This window comes from Pipra filicauda, unplaced genomic scaffold (assembly GCF_003945595.2).
Source record: "Pipra filicauda isolate LSUMZ 115617 unplaced genomic scaffold, ASM394559v2 scaffold825_size90780_pilon, whole genome shotgun sequence".
In the NCBI taxonomy this organism is placed as follows: domain Eukaryota; kingdom Metazoa; phylum Chordata; class Aves; order Passeriformes; family Pipridae; genus Pipra; species Pipra filicauda.
Genome location: NW_024105004.1, coordinates 916 through 18,648, shown reverse-complemented (window position 1 = coordinate 18,648; position 17,733 = coordinate 916). Strand labels below are relative to the sequence as shown.

The 17,733-nt window shown below is 53.3% G+C and overlaps 1 long non-coding RNA gene across 1 annotated transcript; it reads left to right on the top strand.

Moving 5' to 3' along the window:
• The first annotated feature begins 16,333 nt into the window (after positions 1 to 16,333).
• Positions 16,334 to 16,969, top strand: LOC120325096. Its single transcript, XR_005566919.1, has 3 exons — positions 16,334 to 16,439; positions 16,538 to 16,576; positions 16,931 to 16,969. It is a non-coding gene; the product is annotated as an uncharacterized LOC120325096 (long non-coding RNA).
• Positions 16,970 to 17,733: the final 764 nt, after the last annotated feature.

The following is a 17,733-nucleotide window of genomic DNA, read 5'->3' as shown; positions in this document are numbered from 1 at the left end:
CGGTCCCGGAGCAGATTCCCTCTGTGGGGCAGGGATCTGCGCAGCTGCTCTGGGGACACCACAGACTATGACGACGCTTCAGAGAGAAGAACTGGTCCTCCAAGTGGTGACCGTGGTCCTAGGGATAGCACAGCTGCAAGGCCTTCCAAGAGGATCTGCAGGTGGGCTCCCGCTGCCAGGGCTGCTCAGGAGCAAACCTTGCTGAGGCAGAGGGAGCCAAGCAGATCTGTGCGGGGAACTTACAACCTTGGCAGCCGCTTTGTGCAGTACACAGACTATGACCGCTCACTGCGGAAGAGAAAGAGGGAGAGAACAAGTCCTCCACGTTGTGAGCAAGTCTTAGTGAATCCTGCAGTTCCAGGGCCCTCCAAAGCCAGCTCCAAGCAGGCTCTCATGCTCCGGGCTGCTCGGGAGCAAACCCGACAGAGGCAGAGAGAGCAGAGAAGATCAACAGGGCGGGGCTATGATTGCCACAGCCAGGTTGTGCAGCACACAGACTACCGCCCTTCAGAGAAGAAGAGGAGGGTTTCCACGCCCCAGAGATTCACGTCAGACAAGCATTCAGGGCACTCTGGCAATGATGGCGTTGGATTATGGCCCTGGCTCAAGCAGAACGGAAGACTAGCACTGCGTTTATTAGCCAAGGCATCCTTGTTTTCGACACGCCTTCTCAGACCTGAGTGAATGATTTAGCTAAGTAGATGATAGTTACAATAATATAGAAATATCATTAGAAATATAGACATATATATAGAAATATAGAATATATATATAGAAATATATATAGAAATATAGAATATATAGAGAGAAATATATAGAGAAATATAGAAATATATAGAGAAATATAGAAATATATAGAGAAATATAATATAGAAATATAGAAATATATATAGAAATACAGAATATATATACATAGAAACATATATAGAAATATAGAAATATATATAGAAATATAATATAGAAGTAATATTTTATAATACATTATTACATGTTATATATCTTCAGCAATAGATAGTAATAGTATAATAAATATTATTAAAATAATAAAATAGTAAATACTAAAATACTTTAAGCAGAGTTATTTATTCCACGTTGTAGATAATTATAGCTAGAAACATAGTGCAGTATTTGGAAGCAGTGTTGAAGCAATTATATTAAAGCTAAGAAAGCAAATATTAAGCAGAGATTGTGCAGTACACAGACTACCGCCCTTCAGAGAAGAAGAGGAGGGTTTCCACGCCCCAGAGATTCACGTCAGACAAGCATTCAGGGCACTCTGGCAATGATGGCGTTGGATTATGGCCCTGGCTCAAGCAGAACGGAGGACTAGCACTGCGTTTATTAGCCAAGGCATCCTTGTTTTCGACACGCCTTCTCAGACCTGAGTGAATGATTTAGCTAAGAAGATGAGAGTTATAATAATATAGAAATATTATTAGAAATATATATATGGAAATATAGAATATGTAGAGAGAGAAGTATATATAGAAATATAGAAATATATTTAGAAATATAATATAGAAATATAGAGAGAAGTAATACTTTATAATACATTATTACATGTTATATATATTCAGCAATAGATAGTAATGTTATAAGAAATATTATTAAAATAATAAAATAAGAAATACTAAAGTACTGTAATCAGAATTATTTATTCCACGTTGTAGACAATTATAGCTACAAACATCTCAGCCTCGGCCATATCAATCAACATAACTGGTCTACTCTGGCCTCCAATCGGGAGGCCTGGAGACACACCATCTCTAACGCTGCTGTGCTGTTTCCGTTGAGAACGCACGCAGAATCCCTCTCGAGGAGAAAAGACAAGGGAGAAAGAATCATGTCTTGCAGAATATACCACCTAGGGAGTCTTTCTGCTGTGCCTTTTGCAATCGGATATGTCTATCTCGCATTGGCCTCCTAAGCCACCAGCGTGCTTGTAACAAATGTGGATGGAGCCTTCTTAAATCTTCGTTCGAGAAGCCCAGCCACGATGATGTGTTTAAGACGGGTGTTCCATAATTTAGTGTTCTCACTGAAACCATGCAGACCGTGCGCCACTCGCTCACTTCCCACTCCTCCTTTCCTTCCCACTCCCCCTCCATCCGGAGGCAGGCTGGACGGGAGAATTGGAGGCACAAAAGGTAAAGATGGCAGGCTGAGATAAGAACAACTTACTGGAAACGGCAATGAAATAAGAAAACAGTACAGCAACAGAACAGTAACAGAAACAATACTAATAACAGAGTGTCCAAGGGAGGCAAATGACTCACACATGATTGCTCACCAGTTGGTGCCCAACTTTGCCACCACGCACACAACCTGGAAGAGACCCCTTCCCCCATCCTTGACAAAATGAGGAATAACCTCTATGTCCTGGCTGTGCCCCCTCCTGGATACTGCCCAAATTAACACTGCCCTGACCAGAAGCAGGACAATCACCTTCAGGATCTGCAGCACAGCTTTCGGCTCTGCACCGGAGGCACTGGATCCCTCCAGGCCAGGAAGGGGAGACATCAGAGATGAGCAGACTTTGGAAATCCCTCACCTCTCACTCCGGCCCATTTTTTCTCATTTTATGGGATGGAAGAATACATACCCAACTCCGCCCAGTGTCCTTCTCACTGGAAATCCCCTGAGCTTTGATTCCTTTGCTGACATGCTGCTTCCTCTGGGAAAAGCAGCCAGAAAACCCAAGGCCATTGCTTTGAGTGAAGGTCTTTCTTAGAACACTTTTCCTGAAGTGCACCCAGGAAGGCTGGGCTGCAGCAGCACATGGCCCACATCTCCTCCAGAACACCTGGAAGCCCTTCTCTCACCATCCAGCCGCTCCCCTGCCCTGTCTTCCCCACCCCACAGGGATGCTGCCGAGGAGTTAACAAACTTCACAGTTCAATCCTGATATCCTACTGCTGACTGGGATGGGGGGAGACCAGGGGCAGTTTTGGCCCCCATCAGCACCAGCTCTTGGGACAGCCAGGCTCTCTCTTGACATGTGGGCTCATCTCTGCAGCTTTGCTGTCCTCCACAGGGCGTTTGCTGAAAAAAATCATCTTCTAGAAAAGATAGATGACACCAGCCCAGGGGTCAGCAGCACCGCATGAGAGCTTGGCAAGATGCCCTGAGGACAGCCAGGCCAGGCAGAGAGAGGTGGAAGGACCACAGGGGCTCTCTGAAGCAGCCCCATTGTACAACATAGACAAGGGGGCTAAATAAACACTGGGCTGAAAGATGAGAGTGCTCTTCCAAGGGAAATTTACAGCTGCTGGACAGGCCTGGGGCTCTTGCTGGAAAGCTTCAGTCTCTGGGCTCCCGGTGCCCAAAGGCATTGCAGATAACTCCTTCTCAAGCAATGGCAGGGAGCAGGGTGGAGAAGTCAAGGATGAGGCAGATCAGAAAGACTGGGGCAGCACAAAGACATCTACAAGGGAGAGAGACAGCATCTGAAAGGCACTCCTTGCTGCCCTATGAGCTGGTGCCGTGGGCTCTACAACTGCTGCCTGCAGTCAGCTTGGAAGCTCCGGCAGTTTTAACAGGAGGTTTGTCTGCAAACAAGATGCAGAGACGTTACGATGATGGATGCGGGTATATTCCTGACCTAGGCTCTCCAGAGGGAGATTCGCTGTCTCCTCATGGGCCATAGAGGCTTTTAATATGGGATGAACTTCACTTGGTCTCCCCAAGCTCATGTCCAACCTGTTCCATGGCCTCTGACTGCGATCTGCTGTCCACCTAGCTTCATCCCCCCTCACAACCCTGGGGACTCCTTGGAGATGAATGGCTGCTGTGCCAGCACCTACTGCTCCAGGAAGGGAGTGCAAGGGGAAGATGCTACACTCGCAGGTGCAAAGAAGGTTCATTTTGCCATGGGATCCCAGGAGGTCACCATGCACATCGTCAGTGGGGTCTGAAAAAAAGAAAACTTACAGATGTTGAGGCAGCTGAGCTCATCAAGCACATGTAGAAAAGCTCCTGATTTCAGTATGGCTGGCTCTTTTGAAATGCCCCAGGAAGGAAGATTTGGTCTCAGGCATCATCAGCCCCATTGGCCAGTCTAGACAGAACTGCCTGGACTTGAATCAGAAGTTTGTGGATAAGAGATTTAGCTTCATTTAGCTAGAAATGGGATATCTCTCTCCAGTGAGCCAGCTGCTTGCCATTCCGTTAGTCCCTGACCACAGGCAGCACTGAATCTGTGATCTCTCCCCCTCCAGTTTCTCAGAGTCCCTGGGTAACCCTGAAAGCACTGCTTCAGTATCAGCTTCTGCAAGAGGCCTTCCAAAAAGCAGCTAGGGGATTAGGTGAGGGGAAGAACCAGAAAATCGCACACATTCTTCCCTGGATTCGTGAAAGACAATAAGAAAGAAATACAAGACCCCCAAAAGCAAGTCCACTTGATGGGAGCGGCAGGTGAGCATCTCTGGTTCAGTAGTGATACGACGCACTCAACTGCAGCTTGCAGACAAGAATCCTGAAACCTTCCAGTAGCCAAGATTGCCACCTGATCCCAAGGTCCCCTGTCCTCTGCCCCATGCATTTCCACGGGACCAAAGCCCCTGTGCACAGCAAAAGGAAAGTATGTGAATGTACACACATGGTAACTTGCTCCTGGCCTTTTCAGCCTATGGAGGAAGACAACTTCCCTCATTAGAAAATGAAGCAGGTCTGACCTGGACTTTCTCAAAACACTCTAAAGCCAGAGGCAGGTTTCTCCCACAAGCGACAGCAAAGCCCTCCTCCTGCCCATGTTGTTTGGGAAATGGCACAAGAACCAGGAGAATCACAGAGAGATTCACACCTTCAGAGACACCAGTGAGTGCAGCCCCTCCTGACATCATCCGCGCAGAAGCCTCCAGCCCTTGGGATGACTTTGCCTCCTAACAGAGGTGCCAGAGCATCTGATCTGGATTTACCAGGCCTGCCTTAGTACCATGCCACAATAATTGTCACAGCATCCCAGCCTTTCCTTGCTCGAGCCAGTCTGTTTATAGGTTGTTTGGATCTCCACCTCCACATTGCAGGGGGCTTGAACACCACTGATCACATCCACTTCTACCTCTGACCTGAAGGGAGAGGAAGATTTCCCCGTTTGCTGTTGTGGCAAGTGGCGCCTCTCTGCAAGAGATTTCATCTCCTGCTCGGGGCCCCTCTGCACTGGCCAGGACCTCTCCCAGCCCCTCTAAGCAGGGCTCCGGTCAAGTCTTCGTAACAACTCCCCATTCCTCACAATAGCTTGGCACTCCTGTAGCAGTTTGGGTGGGGAATGCCAAACTCACACCAACGAATGGCTCTGTCCAATCACCTGAGGAGCAGCAGGTACCACCCAGTGCGGAGGTCAGCGCTTGAATAAAGACCTCCCCAACTTTTCTGGGTGCAGCTGGGAAGGCGATTTTGTTATAAAAGTAGCGGGGCAACTGAACTGCTTAAAGGGAGGAACAAAAGGGCACAGAAAGCACTGCGCAAAATGGCTCCAGCCTTAAATAACGTGGGTAAGGAAGGCACTGGAACAGAAGATGGGGTTTAGGCGGAGCATGCAAATTACAACCAATCCTAGGAGATGGGGGCTGAACATAACCCTATACGGTACTGCGTCAAGTATCAACCAATGAAAGGACAGAACATACGCACAGTACAATACAATACAACAACTTCTATGCAAAATCTACAATTTCCTTATTAATTACACATTTTTAGACTGCCACAACCCAGCCTGCCCCATGCAGAGCCCTGGGGGTGGCTCCTGCTACACCCAATGCCAGAAGAACACCACAGGAGACCCTGGGGAGGGAAGAAGGGAAGGAAAGAAGGAAATCTCAGTGCTATGGATCTGGAGCAGCTGGGGGAACTCCAGTGCCTCCCAAGACGCCCTGTCAGACACGTGAGGAACTGCAGAGTCGAGAGCTCTCCCCACGCACCCCTACGGCCCGCTCCGAAATAAATACCGTTGACTGCCCATGGAAGGTCCCCTTCAGAGTAGCGACACCATCCCCGTAGCCCCTTGCTCTGGATTCCCCCGCCCATTCCTGGCCTCACCCCTTTGTGCCCAGAGCCCACTAGCTTTGAGCTACAGGGAGCAGAGGGGCTCTGTTGCCACCCTGTCAGGCGGCGTGAGCTGTAGAACAGCTCCAGTGGCCAAGTGCAGGGCTGAGCTCTCCATGGGACTGTGTCTGGCTTCAGGCAGTTTTCTGACAGGGAATGGGACTATTCTAGCCCAAAGGGAGCAATCAGGACCCAACATCTGCTTTGTTTAAGGCTGTCAGGAGCCTTCTTGGTCGCTTATCCTTTGATTTTTGTCCAAATCTTGAAGTGGTTTTGATGAGGTACAAAAATGAGGGGCAGAAAGCATGCCTTCCTCCCCCATAGACACGGTTTCCCCTCAGATCAGGGGGATCAGACCAAACCTCCGGTGGGAGCTGTTTTATTAAGCTTGTCAGACCTTGAACATCAGGGGAGCTGTGTACAGCTCGTGGCAGCAGGTGCTGGGGCCTTGGCCAGTGTCACCTGGAAGGGGAAAGGAGGAAAGGGGACCAGCACAGATCCCTGCTGCCCTGCATATCCCCTGAGCCAAGGGACACTTATGGACAGTTGTTCTGCACCTCCCCCTGTCCCCTTTGGGTCAGGGCTATCACCTGACACTGCGGTGACAGACGGGTTCCTCAGGATATCCTTGGCAGAATGATGACGGCACTGAGTCATAGTGTAGTGGTTTGGACTTTGTTTTCCCCCAGAGGCTAAAGAAAAGTGGTAGACCCCAAGGGGTGGAAACCCTTGGAAGTTTTGAAGTTCTGCCCAATGGGCGCTCCTGCAAAAATGTAAACATATCACAACCAGACCGGAAGAGATGAGTTGTAGTTTGGGTTGTTGTAGGAGAGGTGGCCATGTTGTAGAGCCACGAGGAAGGGGCTCTAAGCCCCTTGGGCCCTCTGGGGCCTCCCAGCCCTTGGCTGGGGGGCTGCAGGGACCTGGAACAGCATAAAGCTGGGCTAGGTGCCTGTAGTTATGCCGGGAGATGTTTTCTCCATGGACGCAGAGCAGCAGCCGACGCTGACCAGAGAAACGGTGGCAGAGAGCCAGAGATAAGGACCTGAACCAGAGGAGCAGCAGAAACAACATGCAGCACCGCAGAGAAGACTCCTGGAAAGGGAGGAGAAAGAGAGCCAGCAACTGAGAGACAGAGTTTGGGGTAAGACTGTACCAGATTCCCCAAAACTCCCTTGGAGACCCTCTTGGAGAAGAGGGACATAGACTCCTATTAAGGAGAAAAGTTTTAGACATGCAGCACTGGAGAGAGAGGAGCTAAGAAGCTCAAAAGAGCATCCTGGAGCTGGACTGGGACAGCCAGATGGAATGCAGGGGGAGTTGACCTTGGCTCCCCCCTTGCACTGCTGCCACGGTGGCAGCCTGAGAGACAGGGCACAGAGGCCCTGCAAGAGATACCAGACCGTCACGAAGACCCCCCTGTGTCTCGTGATATGACGTGGTGAAACGACCTTGTCTGGGGTTACGAAGCCCACGGAAGACCCCTTTGCCTGTGTCAAGGGGGCCGAGGGAGAGTTTGGATACCTCCCATGTGAGTGCTGGCAGAAAGCCAGCTATCAGCTGCTGCATGTGGAAAAGACAGACAGACTGCTGCCTCAGAAGATGCTGCTGCTTAAGGACTGGAAGGGATCTGTCCTTCTTTCCCTCCTGGACTTTTATTTGGAGGGGAGAAGAGATCTGATCCATTGTAAATACTATATGTCATGGTAGAGATAGTTTGTGATCGTGTGTATAATGTGATATGGTATTTATTTGTATAGTCATTGTAATATATTCCCTTTCCCCCACTTTGAGTCTGGTGTGTTTTGTCTGAAAAAACCCATCTCACATTAGGTTGAGATGTGGGAGGGGGGATGGAGCTAGGGAATTGGATTTTGGGACTATCTCAAACCATGACACCCACACAAAAGAACCAACCAGCAGATCCACATTCCAAACTGAAGACCCTCCAAAGGCTGTGGGGGGGTGTGGGGTTTTTTTAACTCTCTCCTCAGAAATGGGAGGCACTGCCTGGAGGATGCCACTTGTCCCTGCATGGTCCCAGTTGCTCCCAGTATGATCCCACTATGAGTCCAGTCACCTCCAATGATCCCAGTAAATTCCAGACACTTCCAGTGGATTCAATGAATCCAGTTTAATCCCAGTCATCCCCAGTATGGTTGCAGTCCCTCTCCCATACTCCCAGTATTATTGCAGTCATTCCCAGTCTGGTCCAAGTATGAGCCCAGCAGGGGCCCAGCTGCTCCCACTCTGATCCCAGTTGCCCCCAGTGTGGTTGCTCCAGGATGGATCAGGAATGGGGACCCCTCTGTGCCCCCCCCTTGTGTCACCCTGTTCTGGGAGAGCTTTGGGGGGACATCTGCACCCCAACACGGCATCCAGCGCATCCCAAAGTGTGCAGGACCCCCTTAAACCACCCCACAGCCCCCAAGGAACCTCCAAACCCACTCAGAGTCCATCCAGAACTCCACCTAACCCTTTTCTGGGGGGACTTTCATGGACTCTGGTGTTACTGGGAGCCTCCCCTGGCTGCACGTGAAGAGCTCTTGGGTGAGAGGGGGTGTTGGGAAGTTGGGGGTCGGTGAGTCAGAGGGGATAAAAGGGGTGGTGGGACCCCAAGACTGAATGGGAGAGGAGTGGGACCCCCCAAAAGTGGAGAGGGAGGGAGGCTGAGAATTGGGGGATGATGGGAAAGGGGTGGGTGAGGTCAGAAGAGGGGGAAAAAGGGGAGGGTGGGACCCCCAAACTGAGCATGAGGGAGGTGGGGATTGGGGGAATGATGTGTATGGGGTGGGAGAGGGGGAAAAAGTGGGGGTTGAGACCCCAAACTAAGCATGAGGGGGCTGGGGCTTAAGGGGACCATGGAAAAGTGGGAGAACCAGGGAGAGGGGTGGAAAAGGGGGGTGGTCTGGAGGGATGGACAGTCCCATGGGGGTCTTTGGGCACTGGAGGGTTGGGAAAGGGTGGTCCCCCTGAGCTCCCAACTTCCTCTGGGGTGCTGGGGGCTGCTGGATCCAATCTCAGCCTTGCATTGTGCCAACAGTTGAAATTTAGAGCAATTCTAGAGGGGGGACTGAACCACGTTTGTCCCCCAGGCTTTAATGATGGCAAATCAGATCTATTGATAGAAAATGAATTATTTATTTTTGCAAATGATGACACAGAACAGAATTATTTAGTGAACAGTAGAAACACTAAAACTACCAGTAGTACAGGATAAGATAGGACAGGGCACTACACTAAAGCAATTGTTGAAGCAATTCTACTAAAGGTGGCAAACAAGCAATAATTCTTAATTAGAGATGGATGGAACTCCCCCAGACCAGCGCTGGTGGGGAGATCTCTGCTCTCAACCTCCAGCAGTGACCTTGGGGGGTCCCCAGCCAAGGCAGGAATCTCCACACACCCCCAAGAAGGGTTCTGTTGGAAGAAGCTGCCCCTGGGAAAGGGGACTGGCCCTTTCTGGTAGAAACCCAGGGACTGACAGTCCTTGGACTCCAGGGCTTCCCTCACCATCAGGGGCTTCATTTGGGGTCAAACCAGTCTGGGGTCCAACATCTCCTGCCTTGTCCCGGCCCCCTCTCAGCTCAGCACTGACCCCTTTGCAAATGGGGCATTGTCTTGGGGCCATTGCAGGGGGGATGTCCTGCCCCAGTGTCCCAGTGTTCCTTTAATTGCCAGAGGCCCTGCAGTGTCCCAGTGGCCCCTTGATTCCATGACCTTCTGAAACACCTCAGGCTTCCTTTGGTTCCATGAGGCCCCCCTGTCACAAAGGCCCCTGGATTCCATGAATTCCGCAGTGTCACAAGGTTCCTTTTTTTCCATGGGGCCCTGCAGTGTCCCAATTGTGCCTTGATTCCAGGAGTACCCAAATTCTCCCAGGGTTCCTTTGGTTTCAGGAGGTCCCGCAGTGTCCCAGCGGCCCCTTCATTCCAGGCAGGCCCAGGGAGACGAAGGCAAAGACGGAGCCCCGACCCCCGTCAGCATCTTGGGGGGGCGGGGGGGCAGGACCCGGGAAACGGTGGCGGCTGCTGGGAAGGGACTGGGATGGACTGGGATGGACTGGGATGGACTGGGACAGACTGGAATGGACTGGGATGGACTGGGATGGACTGGGACGGACTGGGATGGACTGGGATGGACTGGGATGGACTGGGACGGACTGGGGTGGACTGGGATGGACTGGGACGGACTGGGATGGACTGGGATGGACTGGGATGGACAGGGATGAATGGGACTGTCTGGGATGGACTGGGATGGACTGGGATGGACAGGGATGAATGGGACTGTCTGGAATGGACTGGGATGGACTGGGACAGACTGGGACGGACTGGAATGGACTGGGATGGACTGGGATGGACAGGGATGAATGGGACTGTCTGGGATGGACTGGGATGGACTGGGATGGAATGGGATGCTCTGGGACAGACTGGAATGGACTGAGATGGGCTGGGACAGACTGGAATGGATCGGGACACCAGGATACACCGGGACCAGGACTGGGACCCAGCAGGACCCCCCGGGAGCAGGATCTGAACACACTGGGACCCTCCAGGACCAGAAATGGGGCAACAGGGATCATACTGGGAGCAACTGGGACCACACTGAGGGCTACTGGGAGCAACTGGAGGCCACATAGGATATAGTGGGAGTGGCTTGGAGTCACTGGGATCATACTGGTGGAAACTGGAATGTTACTGGGGCATCTGGGAGTGACTGGGAAGGACTACGAGCCTGCTGAGGGCTCTACTGGAATATACTGGGAGTGTCTGCAACCATGGTGGGGGTAACTGGGACTGTACTGGGAGTGACTGGGACTACATGAAGGGGAATTAGGACCAGGCTGGGGGCAACTGGAAGGAACTGAGTGACTGGATCTACAATAGAAGCAACTGGGATTGACTGGGACTGTCAGGAGGGAGGACTGGGATCATACTTGGAAGTGACTGGATCTGTGCTAGGGGTAACTGGGAGCAACTGGGACCATACTGGGATCACAGTGGGAGCAGCTTGGCCCATGCTGGGAGCAACTGAGACCACACTGAGGGTGACTGGGGTCATACTGGGATCATACCAGGAGTGAGTGGGATCATGCTGGAGATGATTGGGATCATCCTGGGAGCAACTGGGAGTGCACTGGGGATGACTGGAAGTGGCTGTGAGCAACTGGGATCCTGCTGGAAGCTTCTGGGGGCAACTGGGAATGAGTGGGACCACATGGAGGAAACTGGGAGCAACTGGGAGAGACCAGGAGTGACTGGGATCATCCTGGGACTGACTGGGCGCTGAATCCGAAAAATCGGTCCGAGAAACTGCTCAGAGACTTTTTTCTCTTTAAGCAGCCAGGTATTTGTTTCTTCAACGTTGGGAGCAAGCCAGCTCGCGCTGGACAAACTTGCTCCAAGGCTTCACACAAAATCAGCATTTTTATACAATCTTCAGCTGGGATTAAATGCATATTCAAGTGATTCCAACATCTCTCTCTGCATATTAAGAATAGGCGGAGTATAGGTGGAGCTCAGGCGGGGCTTGGGGCGGTGCTTCTCTTGGCCCTCAATCCTGAGGGGACTTCCACTCTTCCTCCATGGCTCTGGGGGCTTCAACTCATCTTCCTCAGCTTGACCTTCCTTCTCTTCCATTGTTCTTGACCCGCTCCCTGAAGCTTGGAAAAAGCCCTGGCTCCCGGCCTATTCCTCCTATTCCAATGTCTCCCTGATCCTGCTGTCTCTCTAATTTATCCCCTCTAGGCCTAGGACATGTTCCTGTACTATTCTCTGAAGCTTTGCTCCAGTCAGTAGAACAGAACGAGCACAGATGGTCTTGGCTGTTGGGAGCTTGTTAGCAGGCCCAAATTTCTTCGTGAACTCTTTTGGGCCTGGTCTCCTGTTTCACCAGGGACACAGCCCGGGCCCGGGTGTTCCCATTCCCATTGCACGGGTTTGCATTCCTGTTCCAGGTGTTCCCATCCCATTCTAGTTGTTCCCATCCCATTCCAGGTGTCCCCATTCCCATTCCAGGAGTTCCCATTCCCATTCCAGGTGTCCCCATTCCCATTCCAGGAGTTCCCATTCCCATTCCAGGAATTCCCATTCTCATTCCACAGGTTTGCATTCCTGTTCCACGTGTTCCAATTTCCTTTCCAGGTGTTCCAATTCCCTTTCCAGGTGTTCCATCCCATTCCAGGTGTCCCCATTCCCATTCCTATTGTCCCTCCTCCCATTCCTGGTGTTCCTATCCCACTTCTGTTTTCCCCATTCCCAGTTCCTGATGTCTCCATTCCCATTCCTATTGTCTCCATTCCCATTCCTATTGTCCCCATTCCCATTCCAGGTATTCCCATCCCACCTCTGTTTTCCCTATTCCCATTCCAGGTGTCCCCATTCAAATCCCAGATGTTCCCATTCCCATTCCTGGTGTCCCCAACCTGCTCCCAATGTTCCCATTCCCAATGTTCCCATTCCCAGCCCAGGTGACCCCATTCCCATTCCTGATGTCCCCATTCCCATTCCAGGTGTTCCCATTCCAGGTGTCTCCATTCCAATTCCAGGTGTTCCCATTTCCATTCCTGGTGTCCCCATTCCAATTCCAGGTGTTCCCATTCCAGGTGCCTCCATTTCAATTCCAGGTGTTCCCATTCCAGGTGTCTCCATTCCCATTCCAGGTATTCCCATTCCAGGTGTCTCCATTTCAATTCCAGGTGTTCCCGTTCCCATTCCTGGTGTCCCCATTCCCATTCCAGGTGTCTCCATTCCCATTCCAGGTGTTCCCATTCCAGGTGTCTCCATTCCAATTCCAGGTGTTCCCATTCCAGGTGTCTGCATTTCAATTCCAGGTGTTCCCATTTCCATTCCTGGTGTCCCCATTCCAATTCCAGGTGTTCCCATTCCAGGTGTCTCCATTCCAATTCCAGGTGTTCCCATTCCAGGTGTCTCCATTCCAATTCCAGGTGTTCCCATTCCAGTTGTCTCCATTTCGATTCCAGGTGTTCCCATTTCCATTCCTGGTGTCCCCATTCCCATTCCAGGTGTCTCCATTCCCATTCCAGGTGTTCCCATTCCAGTTGTCTCCATTTCAATTCCAGGTGTTCCCATTTCCATTCCTGGTGTCCCCATTCCCATTCCAGGTGTCTCCATTTCAATTCCAGGTGTTCCCATTTCCATTCCTGGTGTCCCCATTCCCATTCCAGGTGTCTCCATTCCCATTCCAGGTGTTCCCATTCCAGTTGTCTCCATTTCAATTCCAGGTGTCCCCATTTCCATTCCTGGTGTCCCCATTCCCATTCCAGGTGTTCCCATTCCAGGTGTCTCCATTCCCATTCCAGGTGTTCCCTCCCCATTCCACGTGTCCCCATTCCCATTCCTTCTGCCCCCATTCCCATTCCTAGTGTCCCCAGTCTGTTCCCAATGTCCCCATTCCAATTCCAGGTCTTACCATTTCCATTCCTGGTGTTCCCATCCCATTGCTATTGTCCCAATCCCATTCTTTATGTCTCCATTCCCATTGCAGGCATTCTCATTCCCTTTCCAGGTGTTCCATCCCATTCCAGGTGTCACCGCTGACATTTCCCCTGCTGGTTTACCATTAAACCAGCACACCAGGTCTGTGCCCAGCGGGGGTCCCTGTGGATCATCCAACGCGGGTCCTCCCATGGCTGATGGAGTTGGAGCAGCGGCCGAAGCTCTTCCCGCAGTCGGGGCACTCGGGGCTTCCATTACTTGTGGGTCCGTGGGTGGGAGGTCAAGGAAGAGCTCTGCCTGAAGCTCTTCCCACAATCCCGACAGTTGTAGGGCCTCTCCCTGATGTGGAGGCGACGGTGGGTGTAGAGGGTGGAGCTGTCCCACATTCCCTACACGTGTAGGGCTGTTCCCCAGTGTGGATGTGCTGGGGGCTGAGCAGCTTGGGGCTTGTGCTGAAGCTCTTCCCACATTCCAAGCACTTGTAGGGCCATTCCCTGGTGTGGATGCAACGGTGTTTGCAAAGGCTGGAGCTGTCCCTGAAGCTCGTCCCACACTCCGTACACGTGTAGGGCCTTTCCCACTGTGGATCATCTGGTGTCGAAGCAGGTTGGAGATGTGAGTGAAGCTCTTCCCACATTCCTCACACATGTAGGGCCTTTCCCCACTATGGATCATCTGATGTCGGAGCAGTTGGGAGCTCTGAGTGTAGCTCTTCCCACATTCCTCACACATGTAGGGCCTTTCCCCACTGTGGATCATCTGGTGTTGGAGCAGGTGGGAACTCTGATTGAAGTTCTTCCCACACTCCCCACACGTGTAGGGCCGTTCCCCAGTGTGGATGCGACGGTGATTGTGGAGGGTGGAGCTCTGATTGAAACTCTTCCCACACTCCCCACACGTATAGGGCCGTTCCCCACTGTGGATGTGCTGGTGCCTCAGGAGGTCGGATCTCTTGCTGAAGCTCTTCCCACATTCCAAGCACCTGAAGGGCTTTTCCCTGCTGGGAGGCTGCTCAGGGACCACCAGCTCGCAGCTCCGCCTCAAGCTCCGGCCGCCTTCCCGGCACACGCTGGCTCTTTCCTCCTCACAGCCCCCTGGGATGGCTTTGGAGCCCCTCCTGCGGGGGCATCTCCGGCCCTTTTCCTCCCCGCTGCCTTCCTGCGCCGGGGAGCCCTTCAAAACGGCCTCTCCCACCAGGCTCTGCCGCCGGGATTTGTCCTCCGCGCTCTCCGGCCTCACCTCGGGGCCTGGGGCAGGAAGCAACAAGGACACGCAGGGGATTTGCCTCCGGCCCACAGGGAAGCCCAAGGACATCCCCCCAACTCCGGCCCCAGCAGGACGGCCACAAAAGACAAAAGACCGACCCAAAGGGGCACTGACTTCCTCCTCACCTGCCTGGGGGGCCCGCGGCATCTTCCTCTTCCTCGCAGCCTCCTCCTCCATCCGACCAAGCTCTGGGAAGCAGAAATCCTGCTGGGGGGGGAAAAACAAGGGGTGAGTGCATTGCCTTGGGGGTTCCTCCTGCCCAAGTTCAGCTCTAGGACTCACTGGGCATCTTGTGCCCATAAAAACCCCATAAAAACAACATTCAACCCAAAGACCCCTCCCAGGAGTTCCCCCTCTCTACTCTCTGGGGTTAGGGGGGTCCCCCCTGTCTGGTGTGATGGCACTTCTGCCTGCATTGGGGGTCCCCCTTCTCCGGGCTACCGGGGGTCCCGTGGCTCCGGGGCGTTCCCACTCTCCGGGGTCCCCTTGAGTGTTGCCAGGGGGGTCCCAGGGCTCACTTCTCCCCACTCTGCCTCCCGGGGCCGGCCGGCCCTCCTCTCTCGCCCCCCACCCTCGCAAACCTCTTGGCGCTCTCGGCTCCCACCCCGCCTCAAGGCCCCCCCTCCTCTCCACACTCCAAGGCCTTCCCCCTCTCCGGGACCCCCGCTTAAGGGGCCCGACGTTCCCTCTCTGCTCCCCCCCCTCCAGCATTCCGGGGGTCCCCCAGCTCCGGGATCGCCCCTCTCCGCTCTCCCCACTCCGCGGCTACCGGGGTTCCCCCCCGGCTCTCACGGGGGGCCCCCAAACCGTTCTCGCCCCCCCCGCCATTGCCGAGCCACCGCCAGGACCTTTGGGCTGCTCTTCTTTGTGCTCCCGCTCGGCTCCTCCCTCGGCTGGGCCGCCGCTTTTGGCGGGTTTCCTCCTCTGGGATCCACCCCCTGCAGCCCTTCCCCCCCTGGCCCAGCCCCCTTGGGCCCCCCTTGGGCCCCCCTTGGGCCCCCCTTGCCCAATAAGTCTGATTATACAGACAAGTAATTGGTTTTAATCCAGAAAACCCAAATGTAGAACCCAGCACCCTGGGCCATGAACAAAGTGCTGTTCCTTGGGCCCCCCCGAGTCCAAAGTAAAGGGAGAGGGGAAAAAAAACCTACTGGTGAGAGAGCTGTTGCAGTCTGGTCAAAAGTGGGGATTGCAGTCCAGTTGAGGGGGGTGGTCTCAGGTTGGTTGAGAGTGGTGAGCTGCAGTCCTCCTCTGGATCCCACGAGTGGTAAAAAGGTTCCGAAACTCCAGGTTTATATATTCTCCAGTTCAGGTAGGAATGCCCAGTCCTCCCCTCAGAGCGGGCAATTCCATAAAAGGATGCTTAATTTTTCTTTCAGAACGGGCAATTCCATAAAAGGCTGTGAGGATGCTCAGTCCATAAAAGGCTATGAGGATGCTCAGTCCATAAAAGGCTATGAGGGTGCTCAGGACATCCCCCCCACCTCGCAGGCCTCTCCTGACAACAGTTCCTGGGAAAATGGCATGGAAGGCCAGAGAATCCACAGTTTTGGGCTACACCCATCCAGTGAGGAATCGGTCCCAGCTGTTCTAACTAGGACACTGTGTCCGTCATCGCTGCCATCATCATCATCATCGGCCTCCTGGGAGTCGGTGTCTGGAAGCTCCGATCCGGTAACTCCCGGGATGGGGGTCGGGAAGGGGCACGGATCCGCCCGGCAGCATTCCGGGCATCCTGTGCCACGGGTGCTGATCCTGCTTTCTTTCCATAGGGAAGAGGGAGGGGAATGGATACGACCCCGCGCCCACCAGTGAGTCCCAGCAGCGTGTGTGGATCCAGATCCTCTGGGCAGGGATCCCAGGATGGAGGCCGGGATTCCAGAGGGGAATGGGGGCCTAATGGCTGGAGTGGGATTGGAAGGGGATTCCAGCTCAGGGCAGGATTCCAGAGTGGGATCAGGTGGAATTGTGGACTGGGATCAGGGCTGGATTCTGGAGTGGGATTGGCGTGGGATGGATGGAGTGGGATTGGGGTGGAATGGACAGAGCAGGATCAGGTGGGATTCCGGAGCAGTTCCTACTCTCCCTGGGCTCCACAGTTGGCTCCATCCCCTGGGATGGGAACAGGGACATGGTGACTCCTTTCCCCACTCTCATCCCAGCAGGAATCACAGCCTGAGTGATCCTGGAGCTGGATCCGCCCCTTCCCTCTCCCTGTGGAAAGGCAGGAGCTGCTGGTAGAGCTCATCCCGCTGCTCCCACCCAACCCGGCCCCCCTACAGCTCTTCCCGATGGATCAACTTCCTGCTTTTTCCCGTGTGAAACCCAGGACCACAATTATTCCTGAGGTTTTAATTTGGGTGTGAAAATCTCCTGCATTGGGCAATAAATCCTGGCTCCCTCCTCCGGCATCCGGCAGTTCCTCTGTGGGAACCAGGAATAGGAATGGGGACAGGGGGGAATGGGATGGGGACATTGGGGACAGGGATGGGGGCACCGGGAGCAGGTTGGGGACAGCAGGAATGGGAATGGGAACTCCAGGAATGGGAATGGGGACATTGGGAGCAGGTTGGAGTCACCAGGAATGGGAATTGGGACACCGGGAATGGAAATGGGGACATGGGAGACCAGGATAGGGATAGTCGGGACAGGAACGGGGACCCTGGGAGCAGGTTGGCACAGCAGGAAGTGGGAATGGGGAGAGGGATGGGAACCCCAGGAATGGGAATGGGGACAGGGATGGGAAAGTGTCTCTCCAGGAGTTGGTTCAATACAAAGGTCGGTCCCTGGCTCGAGGCCACGGGAAGCCCCTTCTTTGGGAATGTCTGGGAAGCAGGTGTCAGAGTTTTGAAAAGAGGTGTTGGAATTCTTCCTCAGTGTCCCCCCCATTGCCATCTGTGTCTCCCGGGATGGGGTGGGTTGGAGCGGAGCCGCAGGCGCTGGGCAGGGGCAGTGGGGGGAGGGCGGC